Genomic DNA, 18,204 nt, shown 5'->3' on the forward strand with positions numbered 1-18,204 from the left:
TGCAACCACTGAGGAATGAGGTAATGGTGTTTTTCAGCAACAAGAACCACCAGACACAGTCTGATCCAACATGTCTGTTTATGGTAAAACCAGCACAAACTTATATAAACTAACAAAGGGGAAGGTAGAAAGGCGTCTGCTGACAGTCCTCCCACCTAACAATGACATTGTAATTGGTTAGAAGGCATGTCTACATCTCTGGACCCTCCAGTCTTGTAATAGATCACATATAACATGCAAGGCTGGCAGGTATGTGCCACCGGTCAGTTTTACCACGTGTGGCTGTAGATCAGTTGAAGATCACACACTACATGTCACTGGCAGAGTTGCTTTTTTTAATTGGAAAGTTGTTTCCTGAGAGAAGGAAAGTCAAAGATCTTTCATCCACTGGCTCACTCTCCAAGAGGCTGCAATGGCCAAAGCTGAACTGATCCGAAGCCAGGAGCTGGAGACTTCTTCTGGGTCTCTCACGTGGGTGTGGGGTCCCAAGGCTTTGAGCCATCCTCTGTTGCTTTCTCAGGTCACAAGGGGAGCTGGAAGGGAAGTGGAGCAGTCAGGATACGAACTGATACCCATATGGAATCCTGGCACATGAAAGGCAAGGATTTAACCACTAGGCCACTGTGCTAGGCACTCAGAGTTGCTTATTAAGAAGGTCCCAGCACAGCTTCTCCAAGGACAGAGAAGAGAGACTGGTGTATAACCCACCACCCTCATCTGTATATCCAGTGAACATGCCAGGTTGAGCTCTCGGTTAGCAAAACCAAAATCAGGGGTTCCCCTGGGGGACATGGTGTGCTGTGACCTCCCACACAGGCCAAGCAGGCAGAGGTGTAGGGGTGACCTCCCACACCCATTCTGGAGCCTGGAATCTGGGTTACAGTCACTTCTGAGTACAGTATCAAGTGTTTTAGGGCTGGAGTATTCCTTTTTATTTCAATGGAGGAATTTATAAACCATGACTCTGCTGTCTTCCAATTCTCCAACAAGACCTAGATGCCCCTAGTTTGGGAGTAGCTCATTCTTCAACTTCCTTCTCTTCTGAAATAGACAATTCAGAAGCAGGTAAGAGTTGGTCTCGGAGTAGATGGAGCAAATTAGACCCAGATATTTTACAGATAGTAATAATTCCTGAAATTGTATGGAGTTATTCCAGGACAAATAGGAGGTGGGCATTAGATAGCTAAATTTTACTTTAAGATGGAGATGAGGATAGGAGAAAAACCTTGTCGGGTGTGGGGCAATTTTAAGAATCCTAATGTACCCTCCATTCCCACTGCACAGCTGCGTGATCTCACACCGTTTCCAATCATTGTCACAACTAGATGTTTGTTGTTTGGAATCGGGTCATTTCCTTGCTAAGTTTCCTGCCTTGCAGCAGAGCCTTCCAAAGAACTGCTAGGCAGGAAAAGACGCATGTGGTTGCTTTAGCAGGTGCTGTATTCCTGTGGCCAGATGTGTCCTGCAGCTCCTGAACTGCCATCCTGTTCAGCTCGCTCCATAATCTCCTCCCTTTCGTCACCCAATGGGTTGCTTATGTGGCTGCTTAAGGGTATAGGAAAAACTCCTTTCACAAAACTCCTGCTGGACTAACCTGGGTAAAATCCTTCTGTGCTTAAATGGAACACTACTGTTGATGGAAGGAGAGGAGTAGTTCCCTGCTGCTGTTACTTTGTAAATATCAGGTAAACAGCAATACTTACAGTGATTGAGACAAGAATGCACCCCCTGCTGAGGAAAATAAAAGGAATTTAAATATACCTTATGTATAATTAAACAAAGCTTATGATCTAAGCACTTAGAAGAAGTTATTCTTGTCATAGAGAATGACATGATGGAGATTCTACCTTTGTTAATTGGCTGGGAAAGCATCTTTTTCTCCCCCCTCTTTTTTATGAAAACAGATTATATATAGTAATATTCAAGCTACCCTAATAGTGTCTATATCCCTTTATAGGAATCTTACCAACAGCATTCACAATTTCAAAAGCAATATGTTTTGTAAGCTACACTATTTTCTTGATGACAGTGAACTTTTGTACTGATTTAACATGACTCTAATTTCCTAAGTTTGGGTTAACAGTTTTTTCCCAGTTGGGTCCCAATATTCAGCAAACATCAGGGAGAACATATGACTATGTTTGTGTGGTTAAGAATAAGCAAGAACTTTCAGACAAACCGTATTAATCACCATGTAAAAAGACTGTTTTTGGAAGATATTTAGAGATATGTTTAGCCTTAATTTGGTACAATGACTGAGCTGCTTTCCCTCTGTTCAGTATGAATAGACTATTTTAAAAAGGTTTATTTGTTTGAAAGGTAGAGTTAGAGAGGGAAAGACAGAAAGTGGGCCATCCGCTGGCTCACTCCTCAAATTGCCACACTGTTAAGGCTGGGCCAGTGGGATACAGGAGCTCCATCTGAATCTCCCACGTGTGTGGCAGGAGCCCAGGACTGTTGCTACTTTTCCCAGGACAATATTTGGGAGCTGGATTGGAAGTGGAGCAGCTGGCACTTGATAAAGGTTGTTATCACAAATGGCAGCTTTACATGCTAAGCTACACACTGGTCCCAGGATGGATGAACTCTTACTATGATCTTGGTAAGGATGTAGTTATTTTCCATCAACAGGGAACTGGATCTTAAGTCGAGCAGCCAGACATAAACTGGAACCCACATGGGAGCTGGCATCACATTTGGTAGCTTTACACACTACTCTACCACACTGTTTTAAAACAACATTTGTAATTTGGGAATGTGTGTGTGTGTGTGATGGTATTTTTAAAAATTCTTGTTAAAATTTTTGGTAGATGCAAGTCACTATGAAAACATTCCAACTTATACTTTGTTCATGTATACGTTTATCATTTACATTTATGTATTTTGTCATAAGACACTGACAAATCCATTTTTATAAGCCACCACAAAGACTAGGAGCTGTGTTTTAATGATGACCCAAGAGATTGATCTAGGGGACAGGATGGGATTCTTTGGTTATATCAATGTAATATGAAAATAAACAAGTTTGTTTAGACCCTTTGCTCTTTCCAGCCTCAGCACAACCTGTTCCTGGGGGATGGAAATGCATATTAGCATGAACCAAAGGCTTCATTGTGTATGAGAGTAAATAAATGCAAAGGAGTTTCCTGCTTTACAAATAACAATTTAAAAATAAGCATAAACTTTGTGGTATGTGGTTTTCAGATTGTTAATTATAGCTCAGACATTGATCTTGGATAACTGACTTTGGTGTTTGTTTGTTTGTTTGTTTGTATGGGGGAATGCTGAAAGGAAGAAGGCCATCAAAGGTTTAATTGACATGAAAATAAAACTAGATTCGGTATAAAAGCTGCCCAAATTGGATTCACTTTGCAACTTCTGAGCACAACCATGTGACTCTTACAAATGCCTAAATGACACCAAGCAGCAAAATCTTGCCTTGCTGTCACACTGACCCCACAGTCACCTCACCTTTTTCTATGCAAATAACATGGAAAAGAATCCAGCAAAGTATAGCAGAGTAAATTGCAACGCTACTCTCTGTGGTTTCCTAAGCTTTCTATGAAGAGCTTTGGAGATGTCTGAATTTTAACATTGCAGCTTTCCTATTTTTCATATCTTGTGCCCAGATTCACTCGCTGTCTTGTTTGTGGGACAATGAATGGGTGAAGAGACTCCACCCAAGTCTTTATGTGAAATTCTGTTTTCTCCTACTTACCTGTGACTATCCTGCCATCTCAGAATAACCTGGTGCTTCAAATTATCCTTGATTAATTCAGATGTTCATCTCTACTTCCATATTGCTAGGCAGAGAACCCTATCTTCTAAGTGTTTCACTCACTAACTGAAAATATTTTGAAAAGCTTTCTGAGATTTGTACTATGAAAAGTACAGATATTAGCTGTTGCCAGCCATATCTGTATGTACTGGCTACATGCCGTACCCAAAATGGCGCCGGCCAGAGAGGCTAGATCTTGGTGCCTGGTGGATAGTCACGTAGCTTTGGCAGTACCACGCATGCGTCTAACGCATGCGCAGTGAGCTGCGGCGCGGCAGGCACGTAAACACTGGGACTGACGAATCCAGTCGCCCAGAACCCTGCGTAATCATGACGCCGACCTATCATCGGCGGAGGCGGGGCCAGACAGCACATAAGAGCAAAAGTCCTACCGGGATTCGGGCTTCCTTCCTCATGTTAGTGTGCACAATAAATTTTACCGCAGGAGACTTCACACGCGTCTGCGTCTTATTGCTGGGCGGTAAGACACGTGGGCACGACAACTGGTGCCGAATACCCGGGACCTGGAGGGAGCCTCGCGTTCAAAACGGGACGGAGTCAGAACTGCGGCCATAAGACAGGTAAGGAGCTCTGAGAGGGAGAACTCTCGGGTGACTAGGAGCATAAATCGGAGGTATATGAGCCGCCGCTTCTGGTTATAGACATGGGCGCACAGGTCTCTCTGGTGAAATTTTTGCAGATGGTTTATGCCCCGCATAAGGGAGCGGTCAGAGAGAGTGACGAAGCCCTTCAGTCTGCCCAGGATAGTCTCTCAGAAACAGAGCGGGAGAGGAGAACCGGTTTGAAGCAAAAAATAAAGGTGAAACTTAAAGCAGTATCTTCCTCATCAAGTTCGGAGACTTTCGACGCTGAGGAAGGGTATAAGTGGGATAGGCGCTTAGAACGTAAACCTGCAGGAAATAGACAAGGATTAGAAAAGGAGAAGAAAGATAATGGCGGTGCTACTGCGCCGGCCACGCGTGGCCCATGGCCTCAGGACTCTGGAGCCATTTCATCAATGGTTCCTCCTCCTCCTGTGACGCCATCTGCCCCGCCCATGAGTTATGGCGCCGGCTCTTCCTTCATCGATGCAGCCGCGCGCCGGGAACTTCAAGATATGTTCCCCGTCTTAGAAGAAGAAAGAGAAAGAGTTCACAGACAGGTAGATGCAGCATTAGTGCGAGAATTGGCCATGTCTGTAAAGCAATACGGTCTTCATGCCAATTACACTTTGTCCCTGTTAGAACGTATGGGGGGAATGAATATGACTCCCTCTGATTGGCAATTTGTGGTGAAGGCTGTTCTCCCTAATATCGGATCATATCTAAATTGGAAGAGCCTATGGCAAGAGCTTTTGGCTGAGACCGCCCGGGCAAATCAACAGCGTGGCGGTGATGCTTTGACCTGGACTTATAATATGCTTTCCGGACAAGGCCATTACTCTGATGATCAAAATAGATATCCATGGCCAGTGTATACCCAGATCTCTGCTGCAGCTATAAAGGCTTGGAAGGCCCTTTCACTTAAAGGGCAAGAGAAACTGGGCATTACACAGGTTAAGCAGGAGCCAGATGAGCCCTTTGCTGATTTTGTGGCACGCGTAATGCAGGCCGTGGAAAGGACCTTTGGAGAGGGAGATCAGAACACTAAAATGGAAGAGCAGATAATTTGGGAGCAGTGTAATGCAGAATGTAGAGCCCTACTCAAGGATCGTAAGTCCAAGGGAATTTCAGATTGGCTAAAGGTTTGTAGGGATACAGGAGGCCCCTTAACAGCTCATGGACTAGCAGCCGCCATTTTGAGGTCTAATCATAGGGAGAGAACATCACCTGTGTGCTTTCAGTGTGGTAAACCAGGACATATGAAAAGGGAATGCCGTGCAGGGCCTAGCAATAAGCCTCCTGGGATGTGCCCACAGTGCCGCAAAGGTAGACATTGGGCCAATGAGTGCAAGTCAGTGAAGGACATAGGAGGACGCCCTCTCTCGAGCCAGGAGTCAAAAAACGGGAGATGGGGACCGAAGGCCCAGGTCCCCTTGACCGATCGGGCACTCTTCCGTCAGGCACGAGGGAACCCTGCCAGGAGCGACACCCTGCAAGCCTGGACCTCTGTGCCGCCACCGGAGTCCTCTTAAAACCAGAGGACGGCATTACGCCGGTACCGGTCATCTTAACAGACACGGTACCACCCGGTGTGGTCGGGCTTGTGATAGGCCGAGCAGCCTTGAGCTCTCAAGGTTTTATTGTAACACCTGGAATTTTACATCCGGAAGCTAGCTCTTTTTCAGTGCTGTGCTCAGTTGCACGAGGTGTTTTTGCTGTTGCGCCAGGTGATCCTATAGCCCAACTCATATTTTTACCAGCTTTAATTAGTGCAGACAAGACTGTCCAGACCCGAGTAGAGGTTCCTTATATAAATTTAATGATGGATATGGTCGATAGACCCATGCTTGAGTTGCAAATAGAGAATAGACCGTTTATGGGGCTTTTAGACACAGGAGCTGATAAGAGCATCATAACCTCCAAGTATTGGCCGCGTGATTGGCCTTTGATTCAAACTTCTCACAGCCTACGCGGTCTGGGGTTTGAACAAGCTCCATCCCAAAGTGCCAGAGCCCTACAGTGGAAGGATAAGGAAGGCAATTGCGGGACAGTCACACCCTATGTCCTGAACCTACCGGTTTGCCTTTGGGGAAGAGATATTCTTAAACAGATGGGGATACGACTAGTCTCCAATGCCTCCGGTTATTCTGAAGTCTCTCAAAAGTTGATGGATAAAATGGGCTATATTCAAGGAAAGGGTTTAGGTAAACAGAGTCAAGGTATTGTCCAGCCAATTGAGCCCCGGGGAAATCCAGGCCGTAAAGGTCTGGGTTTTTAGTAGCGGCCATTGGCACGCAGCTGCCCATACCTTGGAAAACAGCAGAGCCGGTTTGGGTTCCCCAATGGCCGCTTTCTCTTGAAAAATGCCAAGCTGCTCAACAATTAGTTCAGGAACAGCTACATTTGGGACATCTGGAGCCCTCTGTTTCTCCCTGGAATACTCCTATCTTTGTTATCAGAAAGAAATCAGGAAAGTGGCGTCTCCTACATGATTTAAGAGCTGTAAATGCACAGATGCAGTGCTTTGGTCCCGTTCAACGTGGCCTTCCAGTTTTGTCATCCCTCCCTAAGCAATGGCCGTTATTAGTGGTTGATTTGAAGGATTGCTTTTTTTCTATACCGTTAGCATCGAAGGATAGGGAGAGGTTTGCTTTTACTATTCCCTCCATTAATCATGAAGAGCCAGATAAGCGATATCAATGGAAAAGTTTGCCCCAGGGGATGGCTAACAGTCCTACTATGTGTCAACTCTATGTTGCCCAAGTGTTACAACCATTGCGAGATCGTTTTCCAGCGGCCCGCGTCGTCCATTATATGGACGATATTTTAATTTGTGCTCAAGAGCAAGATCAGTTGTTACAGATTTACGTTGATCTGAAGCGGGCTCTACAGGATTATGGCCTTATAATTTCATCCGAGAAGGTTCAAATGCAGCAGGTGAAAGCCTTCTTAGGGTCTTTAATTACAGAAACATATATTAAGCCTCAAAAGATAAGCCTCAAGATTTCTCATTTGCGAACTTTGAATGATTTTCAGAAATTAGTGGGGGATATTAATTGGTTGCGACCCTTCCTTAAGATCTCTTCTCAAGAGTTACGGCCTTTGTTTGCTCTGCTTGAAGGCGATTCTGATCTCGCTTCCAGGCGAACCCTCACCCATGAGGCACAGCAGGTCATAATAAAAGTCCAGGAAGCTATTGAAAAGGCTCAATTAGTACGCCTAGATCAAAATCAGCCTTTTGAGCTATGTGTATTGCCTACAGAAGTTTTCCCCACTGCTGTATTATGGCAACAGGGCCCGTTACTTTGGATTCATTCTCAGGTTTCTCAGATTAAGTCTATTCAATGGTATCCATCTGCGATCGCGTCAATAGTGTTTAAAGGATTAAAATTAGCCTTAATTCATTTTGGGCGTCATCCGGACCGCATAATAGTCCCTTATACTGTTCAGCAATTACAAGTGCTGAGTGGGTGTAGCAATGAGTGGTCCATCTTAATGTTTATCTATCAGGGAATTTTTGATAATCATTTTCCAAGGCATCCATTACTACAATTTTTACAGCGACATCCTGTGGTTTTTCCGATAAGAACCAGTGCCTGTCCTCTCCCTGGCGCCCTTACAATTTTTACTGACGGTTCCTCGACAGGAGCCGGAGCCTTAGTTGCCGGAGATACTGTGATAAAAAAGACCTTTGCGACGGTTTCTCCTCAGAGGGTAGAATGCCATATGGTGCTTTTTGCCTTACAAACCTTTCTAGAACCTTTGAATATTGTTTCTGATTCTCAATATGTAGTTAATGCAGTGAATGTTTTGGAGGCCGCTGGCTCTATTTCAGGGTCCGGCCCGGTGGCGGATCTCTTTAAACAAATTCAACAGGCCATCTGGCATAGAAGCCACCCCTTTTATCTAACCCATATCCGAGCTCATTCAGGTTTACCAGGGCCATTAGCTCGAGGGAATGCTCTTGCCGATGCCGCCACCAGAACCCAAATCATGATTATGATGGTGTCTCCACCATCCTCAGGGGAGAAAGCCCGCCAGTTTCATTCACAATTTCATGTTTCAGCCCAGACCCTCAGACTCCGATTTGGGATCACTAGAAAGGAAGCGCGCCAGATAGTTCTTGATCGCCCTGCCTGCTGCGAATTTAGACCTGCTTCACATGAGGGGGTCAATCCTAGGGGATTGAGACCCAATCAATTGTGGCAGATGGATGTGACGCACGTCCCATCCTTTGGGAGGAGCCAATTTGTTCATGTATCCGTGGACTCCTTTTCTGGTGTGCTCTTTGCATCAGTTCTAACTGGGGAGAAGGCCATCCATGTAATCCAACATTGCTTAGAAGCATGGGCCGCATGGGGTAAACCTGAGTGTATTAAGACTGATAATGGCCCCGCCTATACTTCAGCCAAATTTCGTGATTTTTGCATGAAGATGGGCGTTAAATTAGTGACTGGCATCCCTTATAATCCACAAGGTCAGGGGATAATCGAACGTGCTCATCGCTCTATTAAGGAATTGTTGCAAAACCAAAAAACCACCTGGGAATCGCTTGGCCTCGCCAGTCAGAGCCCTCGGGCCACTCTAGCCCTGGCTCTCTTCACCATCAATTTTTTACAGCTGGATGAGCAAGGCCTCAGTGCTGCAGATCGTCATTCCCTCAAGACGGCGCAAGAGCAATCTTGGGTCAAGTGGAAGGATGTTCTGGAGTCCAAATGGAAGGGCCCAGACCCAGTTATTAGGCAGGCTCGAGGAGCCATTTGTGTGTTTCCACAGGACGCCCCAGTTCCGGTTTGGGTTCCAGCTCGATTGACTCGTTCCTGTCCATCACCGCCTTCTGACGTTTCTGCAACTGCTGGAACGCTTGCACGAGGATCTGACTTGGGGAAGATTCATGCAGACCCGCAATCAGAAACTCCTCCTACAATCCCACAGGACAATGGTGCCCCGCCCAGTGCAAACACGGCTGATGGTGCAACTAATGGTCTGTATGGCGCTTGTGAGGATCGTGATTGCTGAGCCACGATGAGGAGTTTTGAGTGTTTTTCCATGACCCTTACCGGTCGCCCACTCAGCCCGAGTGTTTCCTTGATTTTTTCTTCTTTGGATTTGCCTTTTCTCCCTTATGATGATATTAAGGAGAATATGAGTAATTTTTTATTCTCCCTACAGGACACGCTTTGTTTTCAAGCGTCTCCTGAGAATTTTAGTGTCAAGGTTTATGTGTTACTTATATTCCTTTTCAAAATGTTTCAATGGCTGCTAATCTTTCTTGCCAGCTTTCTTCCTATCTTTTAGGAAATTGGACGAGAGAATTGGATATTTTACAGTCGGAGTTGAGAATTGCCATTGTCCAGATTAATTCTACACGGGTGGATCCTGTTGTTGCTGAAACCCTGGCCACTTGGATTTGGAACATCACTTCCCATATTAAGGAATGGGTGGGAGTGGTTGTGCTGGTTCTGCTCTTGTGTGCAGGCTGTGCCTTATGCCTTTTTTGCCTGTGTCGTCTGAGACACCGCGCTCAGCGAGATTGTGTGACAATACATCAAGCCCTACTAGCCATGCAGTATGGTGACTCCCCCATGGTATGGTTGAGCATGCTTCAACAGGCTTAGTTAAGAGCATGGACATCATGGCTCCTGCACCTCAGGTCATTATGGCATTGCACTGAGTTCGAGCATGATGCATAATGCACCTGACTAGCCCTTGCACCTCGCAGGTCTTATCCATTGCACGCGAGAGGGTAGTCAATCTTATAACTAACTTGTCGAGACATTGCTCTTTACAACCACCGTGGTTGTAGCCCATGACGGGTAAGATAGACCCAGACAATTATCGGTCTAAGACAGGGACTACGTCAAGCCACGCAGCCTCCCTATAACGGATCGTGCGCCTTGAGTCTACAACCTAAGACAGGCCCATACCAGCTTATTTTTCTATTGTATAAGAAGGAGGGAGATGTTGCCAGCCATATCTGTATGTACTGGCTACATGCCGTACCCAAAATGGCGCCGGCCAGAGAGGCTAGATCTTGGTGCCTGGTGGATAGTCACGTAGCTTTGGCAGTACCACGCATGCGCCTAACGCATGCGCAGTGAGCTGCGGCGCGGCAGGCACGTAAACACTGGGACTGACGAATCCAGTCGCCCAGAACCCTGCGTAATCATGACGCCGACCTATCATCGGCGGAGGCGGGGCCAGACAGCACATAAGAGCAAAAGGCCTACCGGGATTCGGGCTTCCTTCCTCATGTTAGTGTGCACAATAAATTTTACCGCAGGAGACTTCACACGCGTCTGCGTCTTATTGCTGGGCGGTAAGACACGTGGGCGTGACAATTAGCAGCTTAAAAAATACATCTTCAAAATGCTTTTACAAACTATAATACTCCTAAAGTTCCGTTACAATTCTTCCCCAATAGAAAATCTTTTATGTAGGACAAGTAGATATTACGCTTGATCTTAGCCAAAAGGCCAAGAAGTGATGACAAGTAGATATTGAAGGGCTTTCCTAAATTTCTTCTATTAAAATTGATTTCTGTTTCTCTGGGGGAAGAAAGGTGTATTTTTTTCCAGTATCCCATGTGGAGGCAGACAGCAAATACTTAGTACATCTTTTTCTACCTTCACAGGTGCTTTAGTATGGAGCTGGATTAGAATTGGAGCATCCAGTATGCAAACACACTCCCACATGGGATACTGGGAAAGCAGGCAGCAGCTTGACTCACTGTACCACAATGGTAGCCCCTAAACATGTTTTCATATTAGTTTTTAACTCAAGAAGTGAAGGTGATTTAGAGGAGAGAAATCAGCGCTTGAATCTATCTATCTATCTATCTATCTATGTGTGTATTCACACAAACATGTACATATAGTCTAGCAACATGGATATATCTCCACCTATGAATTATATTTCCATTTCTCTATCTATCTACCTATCTATCTATAATCTCTCATTTGTCTACACATACGTATATAAAAGCATGGTGTGATATGAGATAATCTTAACAAAATAAGAGCATTTGTTTGCCACTACTCTTTCTGGATATTTATTGAATCAATGCAGCTTCTGCTTAGAAGCTTCTAGTTTTAAAAAATCTACTTATAATTGCATGGCTTTATTTTGTTTATCTTTTCTCCCTACTTCAGTTCTCCAGCTTGCTATTTGGCCACTATTAAGTGCAATCGTTTTTCACCAACCATCTGGGAAGAACATTACCAACTGCAACTGGTTGGTTCCAGATTTTACTTTGATCAGTGTCTGTGCATGTATTAAACACAAAGGAATATACAGAAGGGGTCAAATGAAAGACCTAGTAATTACTGAGTTTGAATTTAGTGAGAAATTTTGTGCAAGGACATTTAGGGAAGGTATTGAATGTTAAACTGTGAAGATGCTTTGGAAAGTCTTGTGGAATGAAGAAGAGTGAGCAATTCGTATGAAAGAGTTGCATACAGGAATGCAGTGATGAAGGATAATAAAGAAAGGTAGCAAAAATATTTCAAAAACTTTTCATTTTTCATTTCATCCAGCTCCTTGTTTATGGCCTGGGAAAGCAGTGGAGGACGGCCCAAAGCCTTGGGACCCTGCACCCGCATGGGAGACCCAGAAGAGCTCCTGGCTCCTGGCTTCAGATTGGCTCAGCTCCAGCCATTGCAACCGCTTGGGGAGTAAATCAACAGATGGAAGCTCTTCCTCTCTGTCTCTCCTCCTCTCTGTATATCTGCCTTTCCAATAAAAATAAATAAATATTTTTTTAAAAACTGAACAATTTAAGTGTATTTTCTTGATTTTGTTTCAGTGTTGCTATTTCCTGTGTGACATATTCCTTAGCTTTCTACAACTCCTATATGTGCTTCTCATTGTTGATAGGAAGCTTTATAAAGAGTTTTCTGAATTATGTATCTCCCATTTTCTTCTTGTATTCCTCAGTTAACTGAGTTTAGCAAAGGCTTTTGCTCTGTTGTGGGGAAATCTTCAGTAATATTCATTGTGCCTCTGTCTCTTGTACTTGGTCATTGTACTTCTGGTTAGCAAGCTCTTCTTTTTATGGCAGGTTTCTAAGCTGTATCACCTACAGATCTACAGTTTGATTTCAGTTATTGCATTTGGTACTCAGGTTTTTGTTTGCAGTCACTTGTGCCACTCCCTCCACCAAGTTTCAGGTCTGGGCTTTTGTGTTAGGCTTCCACCATGGTCTTCAAAGCTCCAGTTTCTGGCTTACCACTCTTCACCCTCTGATTCTGTGCTGTGGTTGCCTTGTTGTTTGTACAGCCTTTCTCCCACTTCTAGTTTGAGCAGTTCCCAGGATTAAGGAGATATCAGGTGTCCTAAATAACTAGGTTTTTGGTGTTGCTGATCTTGTTGGAACCTGTTGGCAGTCAGGTGAGGGCCACCCAGACCTATTTTAACCCAAAGGATGCCAAAGTCAGTATTATTTTCCATGTGGAACCAGTGCAATGCATTGAGCTAGAAGTGAGTTTCCTCCCGGCTCAGCTCATGTGCACAATCTTGGCCATGCTATACAAAATGACACCTGATGTGGCACTAGTGGAGCTCTGGATCTGCTGAACGTTAGGTCTGGGAGCTACCCGGACCTATTTTTGGTGGAACCTGTAGTTTGCCACACTGGTGTCATTTACTGAGTCAGAAAATGAGTTCACTCCAAGCTCAGTGCATGCACAGTCCCACAACATTTGCCTCCCTACACAAAATTGCACCTGATGCAATTCTGGTGAGGGTCTGGGCTGTGAGAGCCACCCTGCTCCCGCACTGCCTGTGTAAGATCTGCTGCTCTGTCTCTGCTCCTGGTTCAATCAAACCGAGCAATAGGGTGGACAGTTCTTTGAGTTCACCTGATGAGCTCTCAATGAATTCCCTTTCCACTTGGCTGCTGGTGGAGCTCTGGCCACTGGTGGATCTTGGATAGCCTCTGACTGACTGCTGCTGGGGTATCTGGTCCCTGCAGCACCACACTGTTTTCTCCGCTGCTTTCCCGTGTCTGTCAGTCTCTAGGTGCTCCTCTGCCATTGGCCTATCCTCTCCTATTTTCTGGAATGTGCCCTCTCTTTTTAACCTTGGCTAATGCTTCTCCATCTATTTAAATGTGCCCTCACCCTATTCCACCACCTCGATTCTCCATTGAGTTAAATATTAAATAGCCATTTTAAAATATTTATTTATTTTATTGGCAAGTCAGATATACAGAAAGAAAGGATAGGCAGAGAGGAAGATCTTCCATTTGATGATTCACATCCCAAGTGACTGCAATAGCCAGAGCTGAGTTGATCCCAAGACAGAAGCCAGGAACTTCTTCTGGGTTTTCCATGTAGGTGCAGGGTTCCAAGGCTTTGGGCTGATCTGTTTTCCCAGATCACAGGCAGGGAGCTGGATGGAAAGCGGGGTCACTGGGACACAAATCAGTGCCCACATGGGATCTGGATGCATTCAAGGTGAGGACTTTAGCCACTAGGCAACTGCATTGGACCTGTAATTTTAAGTACTCATTTTATGTCAGCATTCCCCACATTCTCTACTGCTTTCCTAGACTATTAGCAGGAAGTTGGATCAGAAGTGAAGCAGCTGGGACACAAGCTGGCACCCAATGCGGTGCCACTCCCATAGGTAGAGTATTAGCATAATATGCCAATGTGATGACCCCACAAAAAACAAAAAACAACCCCTCCCCAAAAAAAAACCTAAAACTAAAACTGGGGCTGGCATGATATCTCAGTTGGCTAATCCTCAGTCTACAAGTGTCAGCATCCAACACAGGCAATGAATGATTTATATCCTGATTGCTGCTCATCCAATCCTGCTCCCTGCTTATGGCCTCGGAAAGCAGTGGGGGATGACCTGGGTCCCCGACACCTTGAACTCCTGTAGGAGACCCAGAGGAGGCCTTGGCTTCTGATTGGCTCTGCTTTGTCCCTTGTGGCCATTTGGGGAGTGAACCTGTAGATGAAAGATCTTGCTCTGTCTCTTCTCTCCATAAATCTTCCTTTCTAAACAAATTAATTAATCTGTCTGAAAAACAAAGCAGAAAACCCCAAAACCCTCAAACCTATCTATCATAAAGTCATTTATAATCACTGATTTTGAAGTTATTATAAAGGGCTTTCTTACACTCACATATATCTCCTCTTGGTATTTTAGTTTGTTCATTCTAGAGTTCATTCTTATGTAAGGTCTATTTGAAATGTTTAATTTACTTATTTCATAACTGGCTAGACTGCCTTCTCCATAAGGTATACATCCGCCTTTTCCTCAGTGGTATGCAACAGTGCTGAATGTATTTACTTTTACTTATTTAATTGCTTTAGAGAGGAGAGAGAGAGAGAGAGAGGGAGAGAAGAAAATGTGTATGATTTATTATCCAAATGTTTGCAGGACCTGGGACTAGACCACCCAAAATCAGGAAACCAGAACTTGATCTGGGTCTCCCATACGAATGGGAGGAACCCAGTTACTTGAGTCATCACCCATTGCCTTCCAGAATCTACAGTAGTAAGAACTTGGAGTCAGGAGAGAGAAATAGGAATTCAAGCCAAGTACTCCAATAGGAAATATGAATTTCTTAACCGTTAGGTTAAAGACCTGCTACTAGGATTATTTAAGTTGAATGTAAACTTTTTGTAGCTCAATGTACTATTCCATCTAACTGACTGTTATGTTGTTCCTGCTTTAGATCAGAAGTGCTTTAATTATTATGTTTTGATTTTAAAAGCTTTTTAAAAATTTATTTGAAAGGCAAAGTTATGAAGATACAAAGCGTGTGTACCATCCTCTGGTTCACTCCCTAAATGACTGCCACAGCCTGGGCTGTGTCAGGCTGAGGCCAGGGGCCAGTGACTTCTCGCTCGTCTCCCATGTGACGCAGATGTGCAAGCACTTAGGCCATCTACTACCACTGTCCTAGGTGCATTAGCAGAGAGCTGGATCGGATGTGGAGAAGCTGAGATATGACTGGCATCCTTGTGGAATATTGGTATACTGCTATCACAATGCTGGTCCCTGAGCATGTTTTATAGTATAAAGTAAACAATCTATCTTGTCTCATTTATATTTCCAAAATTCACCTGGGTATTTCAGACTTTTTCTGATAATTTGTCAGATTGATTAATTGGTATTTTTATACCTGGAGGTCCCTGTTAGCATATGGAATTACATTTCAATACATCAGGAAAAATTTCTAAATTTTTTCAAATTTTTGCCATCAGAAGTGTGTTTCCACTCTTATACCACACACACACACACACACACACACACACACACACACATCTATCCCATATATATATATATGTGTGTGTGTATGTGTGCATATATATATATATAATCCATACATATATGGAATAATTACTACAGTTGTTAAAAATAATAGAAGGTAAGCTGGTCCTGTGAATTTAATTAAAAGATAATGATTAAATCCAATTAAGGGATTTAAGTATTAAGAATTATCTGTTCCCTGAGAACTTAAAAGAATTTCCATTTAAACCAAAGTGGGACTCATGCCATGTTGTGGGAAGGCTAAATTTGCATTTTCAAAAATCTTTTTAATAGATTTTTTAGAAGTTAACAGAGACAAAGACATTCACTTAATTTAGCCACTTAATAAACATCGTGTGCCAGCACTGTGCAGTATTAGGAATACTAAGCTAAGATATACTCTTTGTCTCTTAGCTCCATAGACACTTATTGTAACTTATTAAACTGCCAAATATTCTGATGTTTAATAATTAAGCTGGAAAATTTGTTGAAGTTTCAATTCTTTTGATGTTATTGGTGCTTTAACTGATTCTAACAGATCAAACATTTTCATCTTCAGGTGAGTCGTTGGTTAGGTAACTATTTGAGTCCCAACTGTGCCTTCAAGAACAGCACATTTTTAATTTATATCTCTGTCTCAAGTCCAGCCTACCTGAGGGATGCTATGCAAGACTTACTAATGACAAAGGCTAATTAGCATGTGCTTGCCTATGCGAGGAAACCGCATGCTTATGCATGACCATCACCCTATCCACCAAAAACACAGGAAAATGCCTTGCTAGAGTTTTTAAAGTTTATACACATTCTCCACATAGGCTTATTCTTTTCTGTTACATACACATATGGGCTCACAGTTATGCTCTCATTGGCCTCTCGGAATAGCTAATGAAATGGTTAGGGCAAAGACCCACTTCCTTTTACAACTAAAACATTGAATCTTAAACATAATGGCTTGGATTCTAGGCTCCTGACTTCAGTATTAGGTTCTCTCCACAGGACCAAGCTAAGGTCAGTGGAGTTTCTTTGAGAGCTAGGAAGAAGGCCGAATTCAACTTACGTAACTTTTCTGCTAAGTACCTAAATACTATGGTGCCTAAATCTGTTTCTTACTTATCATGTTGCTGGAGATAGTCCTTTTGGTCTCCAGTGCCTGACAATGATGCCTATTCTTTTTAAAAGGTTTTTTATTTTAAAATTTTTCAGCAGACATAAACATTTACACATCTGTTGGACACCATGTAATGATTTGGTACATGGATAATGATGTGCAATGTCCAATCAGACTAAATATATTTATTTCTTCAAACATTCAGTAGTTATTCTTAGTGAAAACATCCAGAACCCTGTCTTCCAATTCCCTTTAAAATATGGACTGGAGCATTTGAGCTGGGAGAGAAGTTAGAAGAATGGCTTCTTTATGGTGGTATCACTTGTCTTGCTGTCCTAGCTGTGTTCCTGTTTTATTTAAACTCATCATTCAGACCAAAATTATGATGTTCCTGTGTGATTTGGAAAATGTCAGCTGTGTAATGAGAATAGCAGGAACAAGTTATGGAGATATAATTTTTTGTTCTGTTTTCTATTTTATAGCGAATTTTTGTCATTGTTTTTATTGTTAAATATGTCATTCTGAAAAGTACCAAGGATGTAAATATGCAGCTGAAATTTATCACATTTATATAAAAGTGAACAATCATTTAATCACCACCTAGTTTAATAAAACATCTCCAGAACTCTCAAAACCTGTTGTGTACATATTGCCAATTACAACACTCTTATTTCGTGTGAATGTAACAATTCTAAATCTTATAATAATCTCACTCTGATTTTTCTTCAAAGTTTTTCAAGCTATATTTGCATGTAAGAAAGGCAACATTTAGCCTGCTTTAGAATTTTGAATAAGTGGGTTGTGGGTTTTGTGCATGATTTCTTCTGTGCAACCTCAGGTCTGTGAGATCCATCCATATATTTTAGGAAATGATAGTTGGTTCATTTCCAATGCTGCTTAATATTCCATTGCATGGACACAGCACTGTTTATTCAGTGTGGGTGGGTATTTGACTTGTTTCCTGTGTTATAAATAATAATGGTGTCAACATTCTTATCCTTGTCCCCTGGTACTCATACACATAGAATTCATTTCAATTTAAATCCAAGACTTCCTTACAAATTCCTCAGACGCACTCTCCCATTCTTCCGCTGGCTTTTTCCTTCTCTTAAGGATGTGTTTTAGTAAGTACGAGTTCTTTTTTTAAAGATTTGTCTTTATTTGAAAGGCAGAGTTGAGAGAGAGAGAGAGAGAGAGAGAGAGAGAGAGAGAGAGACTCTATGCACTAGTTCACTCCCCAAGTGGCTGCTATTTCCAGAGCTGATCTGATCTGAAACTGGGAGCCAGGTCTCTCATTATGGGTGCATGGTTCCAAAGACATGGGCCATCCTTTCCTGCTTTCCTGGGAATGCTGAATTGGAAGTGGAGCAGCCAGATTGCAAACTGGTGCCCATGCTGGATGCTGGAGCCACAGGACAGATGATTAGCCCACTGAACTATTGTGCTGG

This window comes from Ochotona curzoniae, unplaced genomic scaffold (assembly GCF_017591425.1).
Source record: "Ochotona curzoniae isolate NIBS_2020 unplaced genomic scaffold, NIBS_Ocur_1.0 scaffold_2587, whole genome shotgun sequence".
NCBI lineage: Eukaryota > Metazoa > Chordata > Mammalia > Lagomorpha > Ochotonidae > Ochotona > Ochotona curzoniae.